This window comes from Pan paniscus, chromosome 9 (assembly GCF_029289425.2).
Source record: "Pan paniscus chromosome 9, NHGRI_mPanPan1-v2.0_pri, whole genome shotgun sequence".
NCBI classification, from domain to species: Eukaryota; Metazoa; Chordata; class Mammalia; order Primates; family Hominidae; genus Pan; species Pan paniscus.
In genome coordinates, this window is record NC_073258.2 from 50,794,585 (window position 1) to 50,804,648 (window position 10,064).

General features: G+C 37.3%; 1 pseudogene; it reads left to right on the plus strand.

Annotated features, from left to right (window-relative positions):
• The first annotated feature begins 240 nt into the window (after positions 1-240).
• Positions 241-1,156, plus strand: LOC100983409 (olfactory receptor 4A5-like; annotated as a pseudogene).
• The last annotated feature ends 8,908 nt before the right edge of the window (positions 1,157-10,064 follow it).

A 10,064-nucleotide genomic window follows, 5' to 3' on the forward strand; every position in this document is an offset into this window, starting at 1 on the left:
AAACTTAGAGGCAGAAGCTGTTACCTATAGGCTGAAACTAAAATCTTTGAGGAGATAAGAAACTCAGTGGAGACTTACAAAATGTTTGTCGTGTGTGTAAATCACTATTGAGGATACAACGATGAAGACGTGCTCTGTGACATCATGGATGTATTCATATTCCTGTTCACTATTTCATTACAGGTCCTGTTCTCCTGAGCTCTCAACACTGATACAAGCCTTAGAGAAGAGTAAAGGGGAATGAGTAACAATGTTACAGGATTTGTCCTCTTGGGCAACACTCAGGATCCTGATGTGCAAAATGCATTATTTGTCATGGTTTTACTCACATACATTGTGACTACGGTGGGGAACCTGCTCATTGTGGTGGCTATTATTGCCAGTCCCTCCTTGGGCTCCCCAATATACTTCTTCCTTGTCTACCTGTCATTTATAGATGCTGCATATTCCACAGCCATTTGTCCCAAATTGACTGTAGAGTTACTCCATGACAAAAAGACTATTTTCTTCACAGCATGCATGGGGCAGCTATTTAAAGACCACTTATTTGGTGGTGCTGAGGTCTTCCTACTGGTGGGGATGGTCTATGATTGCTATGTGGCCATCTGTAAGCCACTGCACTATTTTACCATCATGAATCGACAGGTTTGCATCCTTCTCTTGCTGATGGCTGTGACTGGTGGTTTTATGAATTCTGTGTTTCAAATTGTTGTGTACAATCTCCCTTTCTGTGGTGCCAGTGTCACTGACCACTTTGTCTGTGACGTGTACCCATTATTGGAACTGGCATGCACTGATACCTACTTTATAGGCCTCACTGTTGTGGCCAGTGGTGGAGCTATGTGTATGTTTGTCTTCACCCTTCTACTAATCTCCTATGGAGTCATTCTAAACTCCCTTAAAACTTACAGTCAGGAAGGGAGGTGTAAAACCTTCTCTGCCTGCATCTCCTGCATCACTGTGGCTGTCCTGTTTTTTGTTCCCTGATTTTTCTGTTTGTTAGACCTGTTTTGAACTTTCCTATTGATAAATTCATGACTATGTTTTATACAGTTATCACACACCCATGTTGAATCCATTAATATACACACTGAGAAATGTAGAGATGAGAATTGCTGTAAAAACCAATGTAAAAAAACTCTGGCATAAAAACTAAACTATAGTTAGAATGAGTGTTCCTCTTCTTTTAGTAGAGGTGTATGTAGACAACATCTGTCCCATGAGATTGTTAGACTTCTAAGGTCAATTAAGGTTTCCTAGTTTGAGGAGGCTGGATTTAGAAGCTCCCAGCTCAATTAAGAAATCATCCCATCGTGGCATCTGTTTGATATTCAAGATCTCAAACTCTATATCCAGACTGAGTGTGGATGGGGTTCCTTGGTTGCAGTTTCCATTGTGCACTTTTAAAATTATGGTTTTTCTCTATTTACAAATCGATTGAGACAGTGTATCTCCTCCACATGCCCAGAACTCAATGGAGAAAGAGAGGACTGGGCAATTAAAATAGATCCTCCTGTTCACAAGTGAAGCCTATGATGCTTGCTTTAGTATACTCACAAGCAGCATACTCACAGATATCTTTGAAACTGGCCCTTCTCAGACTTGGGCTGAAAGTCTATGTGTAGTGAGATAGTATTCTTAAGGATGTTAGAATTATGTTTGTCTAGTTTAAAATATTTATGAGAGGGTCTTAACATCCACAACTTTGAAATGACTTTGATTTTGATGAGTCTTGTAAATTCTGTTTGAAAGTGTAACAGTTAATGTTTTAAGTTATTTTTTATTAAAAAAACCCCTATGCCTTATGGTAAGATAAGCTTCTATAAGAAACAGTGGTAACTTTCCACATTCTACTTAAATTTTAGCCAAAACCATCTATTCACTTAGATACACTTTTTATTTTCTACTTTACTACAGGTGACAGAATTACTAAACGTTTCCAGCACTGGATAGTGACTCAGTCTCTTCCCTTTCCTCCAGAACATTTACTTCTGTCTTTTTAGCTTTCACTTGCAATATCCTGGAGGCTTCTTTTTTTGGGCACTATAGCCAATGCAATATGCTTTGAATTGTTGTTATGGAATCACCACACTTGGAGGTGCCACTTTTTATTCTGGTCCTCCCTTCATGCATGGTGCAAGGCTTCACAGTTTTTGTGAGTTCAAACAATGACTATTTCATTTTATGTCAAAATTTTGTGTGCCAGGAATTCAGGCAGGTTGGCTGGGTATATCTTCTGCTTTGGGGTGAAGGTCTGAAGTCACTGTCTTATTGAACTGATAACTGGGTAGTCTGTAGGATGCAGAATAACTTAATTCACATTTATAGTATATTGGAAGAGATGACTGTAAGAGATCCCTGGGTCCTTCTTCTTATCCATTTAGATGAAGAACCAAAAGGATAGTCACTTGTTTTACATGGTGCTCAGAGATCCCAGTGGCAGAAGGTAGAGATGTCGGGCCAGTTAATGGGTATTTGCAGAATTGGCACAATGTCACTGGAACCATGTTCTGTTGGTCAGAGTCATCACATGACTACCACAGATTTGAGGTTTTACAGAAAAAGAAGATAACCCTTGATGGAGAAGGGGCAAAGTCGCTTTGCAGATCAGCATGTAGAACAATTGTCTACATCTCAAAAATAGTGTAATGGAATTTTATTCATGTTGAGTTGGATGTATAAATCATCTTACACTAACAACATCTTAACAACATTGGGTTTGTAATTCCTGAATACAATGTATCTATTATGTATTTTAAATATTTGGTTTTGGAGCGTTTTGTTTTTATTAGTGTAGGGATCTTCCTCATCTATTCCTAAGTATTTATGTTTTTAGATTGCATCACAGGTTTTTAATTTGAAACAAAATTCCAATTGTTATTGTCGCTATTATATGTAAAGGATATTGAATTATTTATTTGGCACTTGAGTTCCATAAGCTTGTTAAATTCAGTTATTATTTTTAGAAAGATATGTCTGTAGATTCTTTAGGGTTTTCTAAAACACTATCATGTTATCTCCAAGTAAGCGTATCTAATTACATGGAAGGATATGGGAGTGTTTCAATTTCTCTTTGTGTCATTTTTAGAAGGTTGTACTTTTCCTAAATTTTACCTGTCACCTAAGCTGTGAAATAAATCGAGATAATGTTTTTCATAACAATCTTTCTATCCTTTTAAAGTCTAAATGGTATTTCTAGTTCTGGATTCCTGAGGAATCACCACACTTTCTTCCACAATGGTTGAACTAGTTTACAGTCCCACCAACAGTGTAAAAGTGTTCCTATTTCTCCACATCCTCTCCAGTACCTGTTGTTTCCTGACTTTTTGGTGATCGCCATTCTAACTGGTATGAGATGATATCTCATTTTGGTTTTGATTTGCATTTCTCTGATTGCCAGTGATGATGAGCATTTTTTCATGTGTCTTTTGGCTGCATAAATGTCTTCTTTTGAGAAGTGTCTGTTCATATCCTTCACCCACTTTTTGATGGGGTTGTTTGTTTTTTTCTTGTAAATTTGTTTGAGTTCTTACCATTTGACCCAGCCATCCATTACTGCATATATACCCAAAGGAATATAAATCATGCTGCTATAAAGACACATGCATATGCATGTTTATTGAGGCATTACTCACAATAGCAAAGACTTGGTACCAACCCAAATGTCCAACAATGATAGACTGGATTAAGAAAATGTGGCACATACACACCATGTAATACTATGCAGCCATAAAAAGGATGAGTTCATGTCTTTTGCAGGGACATGGATGAAACTGGAAACCATCATTCTCAGCCAACTATCGCAAGGACAAAAAACCAAACACCACATGTTCTCACTCATAGATGGGAATTGAACAATGAGAACACTTGGACACAGGAAAGGGAACATCACACACCAGGGCCTGTTGTGGGTTGGTGGCAGGGGGGACTGATAGCATTGGGGATATACCTAATGTAAATGATGAGTTAATGGGTGCAGTACACCAACATGGCACATGTATACATATGTAACAAACCTGCACGTTGTGCACATGTACCCTAGAACTTAAAGTATAATAAAATGTATATATATATATACATATAAATAAAAATAAAAAAATAAAGGCTAAATGATCTATGGGATGATTATTTGTTTATTTCTGGTACCAGTCATTTGAAAGTTTCTTTGTTTTCTCCTGCTCACTCTTGCTAGCAGTTTATCAGTTTTATTATAAAAGTATGAACTTTTGGCTAATTTACTTTTTCTATCTTATGTTTTTCATGTTATTGAACTTCAGTCTTATATTTATGATGTCCATTTGTTTAAATAGCTTGGCTTTTATTTGCTCTTCTTGTTTTTGTTTCTTAAGGGGAAGGCTCAGATGGCTGCTTTTAAACATTAATTTTAAGTGTAAGCATTTATAGCTATACATTTTTCTTTAAGTACTGTTTTAATCACACCTCACACATTTTGATATGTTTCCATTATTGCTTAGCTCTAAGTATTTGCTTATTTCCATTATACCTTTTTCTTTGATTCATAGGTTCACTAAATATTTATGGCATAATTTTCAATATTTGAAGCATATTCTATATATGAGTTATTTATTTAGTCATAACAAATTATTCCAACACTTAGAGATTCAAACAATATGTACTCATTCTCAATTACTGTAGATCAGAAAACTAAGAAGGGGTTAGCTGGTTCCTGTGCTTCAAGGTCTCTCACAAAGCTCTAATCAAGGTGCTGGTTGGGACTACAGTCTCATATGAAGGCTTGGCTTAGGAAGGATCCACTTCCAAGCTGGCTGTTGGTAGGATTCAGTTTCTCAATAGAAATGAAAAATCTTTCGAGAGTGTAATTCTACTTATATCCCACAGCACTTTGAAATTGTTTTATATACTTTACTGCTACATGTTATAAACTCCAGAATATATTCTTATTAATTTCACCTTAAACCGTTGATTTTATAAGTCAATTAAGAGAATAATTATTATTTTGTATGTATTATTTCTATCTTCATTCTTTTGATAAACTTGGTATTCAAGTAATATTGCTTTCTTTGTTCTGAGGAAATCTTTCTTTTTGTATTTTTTGTAATGTGGGTCTACTGGCCATGATTTTCTCACCCCTTAAATATTTACCTTATTACTGAATTGCACAGAGGCATGTTGAAACTACATTCACTTCTCCATTCTATTTCCCGAAATAGATGAAAGCTTGACAGTGTGAGTAGAAATATTAGCAGCTTACCAGTGCAGAGGGGTGAAGAAAGTTTGGGGTTCCATTTCTGCATGATTAGAGTCACTTATTAAATGCTTTGGCTTTCCATTGAAACTCAAGCAGATTTATGTCAGCATTTATCACTACATCCCCAAATTAAGATTTGTACTATCACATTTTTAGACATTCCTTGTAGTAGTTAATTCCTGCATTGCTGTAAAAATTATTAATACTTGAAACTGAGTTATTTGTAAAGAAAAGTGGTTTGGTTAGCTCATTGTTCCACAGGCTGTTCAGGAAGAAGGATTCTGGCATCTGTTCAACTTCTGGGATAGGCCTCAATAAATTTACAATCATGGCAGAAGGCAAAGTGGGAGCAGGTACATCTTAGTAGACGGCAGCAGGAGTAACAGGGGAAAGTACCACAAAATTATAAATCACAAGGTCTCATGAGAACTCACTGTCATGTTGACAGCACCAAGGGGTAATGGTATTAAACCATCAGAAAATTCCCTCTAAAATCTCACGTTCTTCTCAACTTTCAAAATATAATCATGCCTTCCTAACAGTTCCCCAAAGTTTTAACCCATTCCAGCATTAACTGAAAAGTGCACAGTCCAGTCTTGTCTGAGACAAGGTTAGTCCCTTCCACCTGAGTGTGTAAAATAAAAAGCAATCTATTTACTTCCAAAATACAAAAAGGTATAGGAATTGAGTAATTCCAAATGAAGAAATCAGCCTAAGAAAGGGGTTATAGGCCCCATGCGATTCTGTAATCTAGCAGGGCAGTCACTAAATCTTCAAGTTCCAAAACAATTATCTTTGACTCCATGCCTCACATCCAGGGCATACTGGTGCAATGGGTAGGCTACCAAGGCCTTGGGTAGCTCCACTCATTTGGCTTTACAGGGTTCAGCCAGCACAGTTGCTCTTAATGTCTTCTGTTGCTCTTGAGGGGGTCTGTGGCTTTTTTAGGTGCAGGGTGCAAGCTTCTGATGGATCTACCATTTGGGGGTCTGGAGGATGGCAGTCCTTTTCTCACAGCTCCACTAGGCAGTGCCCCAGTGGGTACTCTGTGTGTGGGTTCCAACCACACATTTCCTCTCTGCACTGCCCTAGCACAGATCACAGATCTTCTGCGATGCTCCACCCCTGCAGCAGGCTTCAGTCTGAAATTCCAGGCTTTTTGAGACATCATATGAATCCTGGTTGGAGGCTCCCAAGCCTCATCTCTTGCATTTTGTGCACCTGCAGACTTAACACCACATGGAAGCCTTCAAAACTCACAGTGTTCATCATCTGAAGCAGTGGTCTGAGTTGTTCCTTGGCCCCTTGTAGCCACAGCTGGATCTGAAGTGGCTTTAACAAACATTGGTAGGTTGTATTTTTATAAATATTAAGCTCAAAATATTTTCTAATTTCCATTGTAATTTATTTCACCAATAAGTTGTTAAAAAGTGATTAACTTAACTTTCAAATATGCAGAAATTTCTGGAGAATTTTATTTTATTTTTTATGTGTCTATTTTTCTATAAGTTATTGGGGATACTGGTGGTATTTGGTTACATGAGTAAGTTCTTTAGTGGTGATTAGTGAGATTTTGTTGCACCCATCGCCTGAGCAGTATACACTGCACCATATTTGTAGTCGTTTATCCCTCGCCTCCTTCACATTCTTCCTCCCAAGTCCCCAAAGTCCATTGTATCATTCTTATGCCTTTGCATCCTCATAGCTTAGCTCTCGCATATCAGTGAGAATAAACAATGTTTGGTTTTCCATTCCTGAGTTACTTCACTTAGAATGACAGTCTCTGATCTCATCCAGTAACTGCAAATGCAGTTAATTCATTCCTTTTTATGGCTGTGTAGTATTCCATCCTATATATATACCACAGTTCCTTATTCACTTGTTGATTGATGGACATTTGGGTTGATTCTGCGATTTTGCAATTGGGAGTTGTGTGGCTATAAACATGCATGCTCAAATATCTTTTTTGTATAATAACTCCTTTTCCTCTCTAATAGACACCCAGTAGTGGGATTGCTGGATCAAATGGTAGTTCTACCTTTTATTCCTTATGGAATCTCACCACTGTTTTCCACAGCAGCTGTACTAGTTTACATTCCCATCAGCAGTGTAGAAGTGTTCCCTATTCACGGCATCCATGCCAACATCAACTGTTTTATGATTTTTTGATTATGGCTATTCTTGCAGGAGTGAGGTGATAGTGCATTGTGGTTTTGACTTGCATTTCCCTGATCATTAGAGGTGTTGTGCATTTTATCATGTTTGTTGGTCATTTGTATGTCTTCCTTGGAGAATTGCCTATTCATGTGCTTAGCCCACTTTTTCATGGGATTGTTTGTGTTTTTCTTACTGATTTGTTAGAGTTCGTTGTAGTTTCTGCATATTGGTTCTTTGCCAGATGTTTAGATGGTGAAGATTTTCTCTTACTCTGTGGTTTGTCTGTTTATTCTGGCGGACTATTCATTTTGCTGTGCAAAAGTTCTGTTTTTTAATTAAGTCCCAGCTATTTATCTTTGTTTTCATTGCATTTGCTTTTCGGTTCTTGGTCATAAAATCCTTGCCTAAGCCAACATCTAGAGGGGTTTTTCCAATGTTATCTTCTATAATTTTTATAGTTTAAACTCTTAAGTTTAATTCCCTAATCCATCTTGAGTTGATTTTTGTTGAGAGAAGAGGATTCAGTTTCATTATCCTACGTGTGGCTAGCCAATTAGCCCAGTACCATTTGTTAAAAAGGGTGTCCTTTCCCCACTTTATGTTTTCATTTGCTTTGTTCAAGAACAGTTAGCTGTAAGTACTTGAGTTTATTTAAGAGTTCCTTATTCTGTTCCATTGGTCTGTTTGTCTGTTTTTGTACCAGAACCATGCTGTTTTGTTGACTATGGCCTAATAGTATAGTTTGAAATTAGATAATGTGATGCCTCCAGATTTGTTATTTTTGCTTAGCCTTGCTTTGGCTATGTGGGCTCTCTTTTTGTTCCATATGAATTTTAGAATTCCTTTTTCCAGTTCTGTGAAGAATGATATTTTGATGGGGATTGCCTTGAATTTGTAGATTGCTTTTGGCAGTATGGTCATTTTCACAATATTCATTCTACCGATCCATGAGCATGGGATGTGTTTCCATTTTTTGTGTCATCTATGTTTTCTTTCAGCAGTGTTTTGTAGTTTTCCTTGTAGAGGGCTTTTGACTCCTTGGTTAGCTATATTGCTTTTTTTTTTTTTGCAGCTGTTGTAAAATCGGTTGAGTTCTTCATTTTATTCTCTGCTTGGTTGCTGTTAGTGTATAAGAGTTACTGATTTGTGTACATTAATCTTGTATCTGGAAACTTCACTAAACTATTTTATAAGTTCTATGAGCTTTCTGGAGGAGTCCTTAGGGTTTTCAAGGTAAATGATCATATCATCAGCTAGAGTCCAGGACTCCTTTTTTTGGGAATTTTAAAATTACCATTTCAATCTTGCTGCTTGTTATTGGTCTGTTCAGGGTATCTAATTCTTCGTGGTTTAAGCTAGGAGGGTTGTATTTTTCCAGGAATTTTTCTCCATCTCTTCTAGGTTTTCCAGTTTATGGGCATTAAGGTGTTCATACTAGCATTGAATGATCTCCTGTATTTCACTGGTGTCTGTTGTAATATTTCCTGTTTTATTCATTAATGAGTTTGTTTGGATTTTCTCTCTTCTTTTCTTGGTTAAAGTTGTTAACGGTTTATCAATTTTATTTATCTTTTCAAAGAACCAGCTTTTTTATTATTATACTTTAACTTTTAGGGTACATGTGCACAACATGCAGGTTTGTTACATATATATACATGTGCCTTGTTGGTGTGCTGCACCCAGTAACTCGTCATTTAACATTAGGTATATCTCCTAATGCTATCCCTCCCCCCTCCCCCCTCCCCCACCCCACAAAAGGCCCCAGTGTGTGATGTTCCCCATCCTGTGTCCATGTGTTCTCATTGTTCAATTCCCATCTTTGAGTGAGAACATGCGGTGTTTGGTTTTTTGTCCTTGTGATAGTTTCCTGAGAATGATGGTTTCCAGCTTCATCCATGTCCCTACAAAGGACATGAACTCATCCTTTTTTATGGCTGCATTGTATTCCATGGTGTATATGTGCCACATTTTCTTAATCCAGTCTATCATTGTTAGACATTTGGGTTGGTTCCAAGTCTTTGCTATTGTGAATAGTGCCACAATAACCATATGTGTGCATGTGTCTTTATAGCAGCAAGAATTATAATCTTTTGGGTACATACCTAGTAATGGGATGGCTGGGTCAAATGGTATTTCTAGTTCTAGATCCCTGAGGAATCGCTTCACTGACTTCCACAATGGTTGAACTAGTTTACAGTCCCACCAACAGTGTAAAAGTGTTCCTATTTCTCCACATCCTCTCCAGCATCTGATGTTTCCTGACTTTTTAATGATTGCCATTCTAACTGATGTGAGATGGTATCTCATTGTGGTTTTGATTTGCATTTCTCTGATTGCCAGTGATGATGAGCATTTTTTCATGTGTCTTTTGGCTGCAAAAATGTCTTCTTTTGAGAAGTGTCTGTTCATATCCTTCACCCACTTTTTGATGGGTTTGTTTGTTTTTTAAATTTGTTTGAGTTCATTGTAGATTCTGGATATTAGCCCTTTGTCAGATGAGTAGATTGCAAAAATGGTCTCCCGTTCTGTAGGTTGCCTGTTCACTCTGATGGTAGTTTCTTTTGCTGTGCAGAAGCTCTTTAGTTTAATGAGATCCCATTTTTCACTTTTGGCTTTTGTTGCCATTGCTTTTTGTGTTTTAGACATGAAGTTCTTGCCCATGCCTATGTCCTGAATG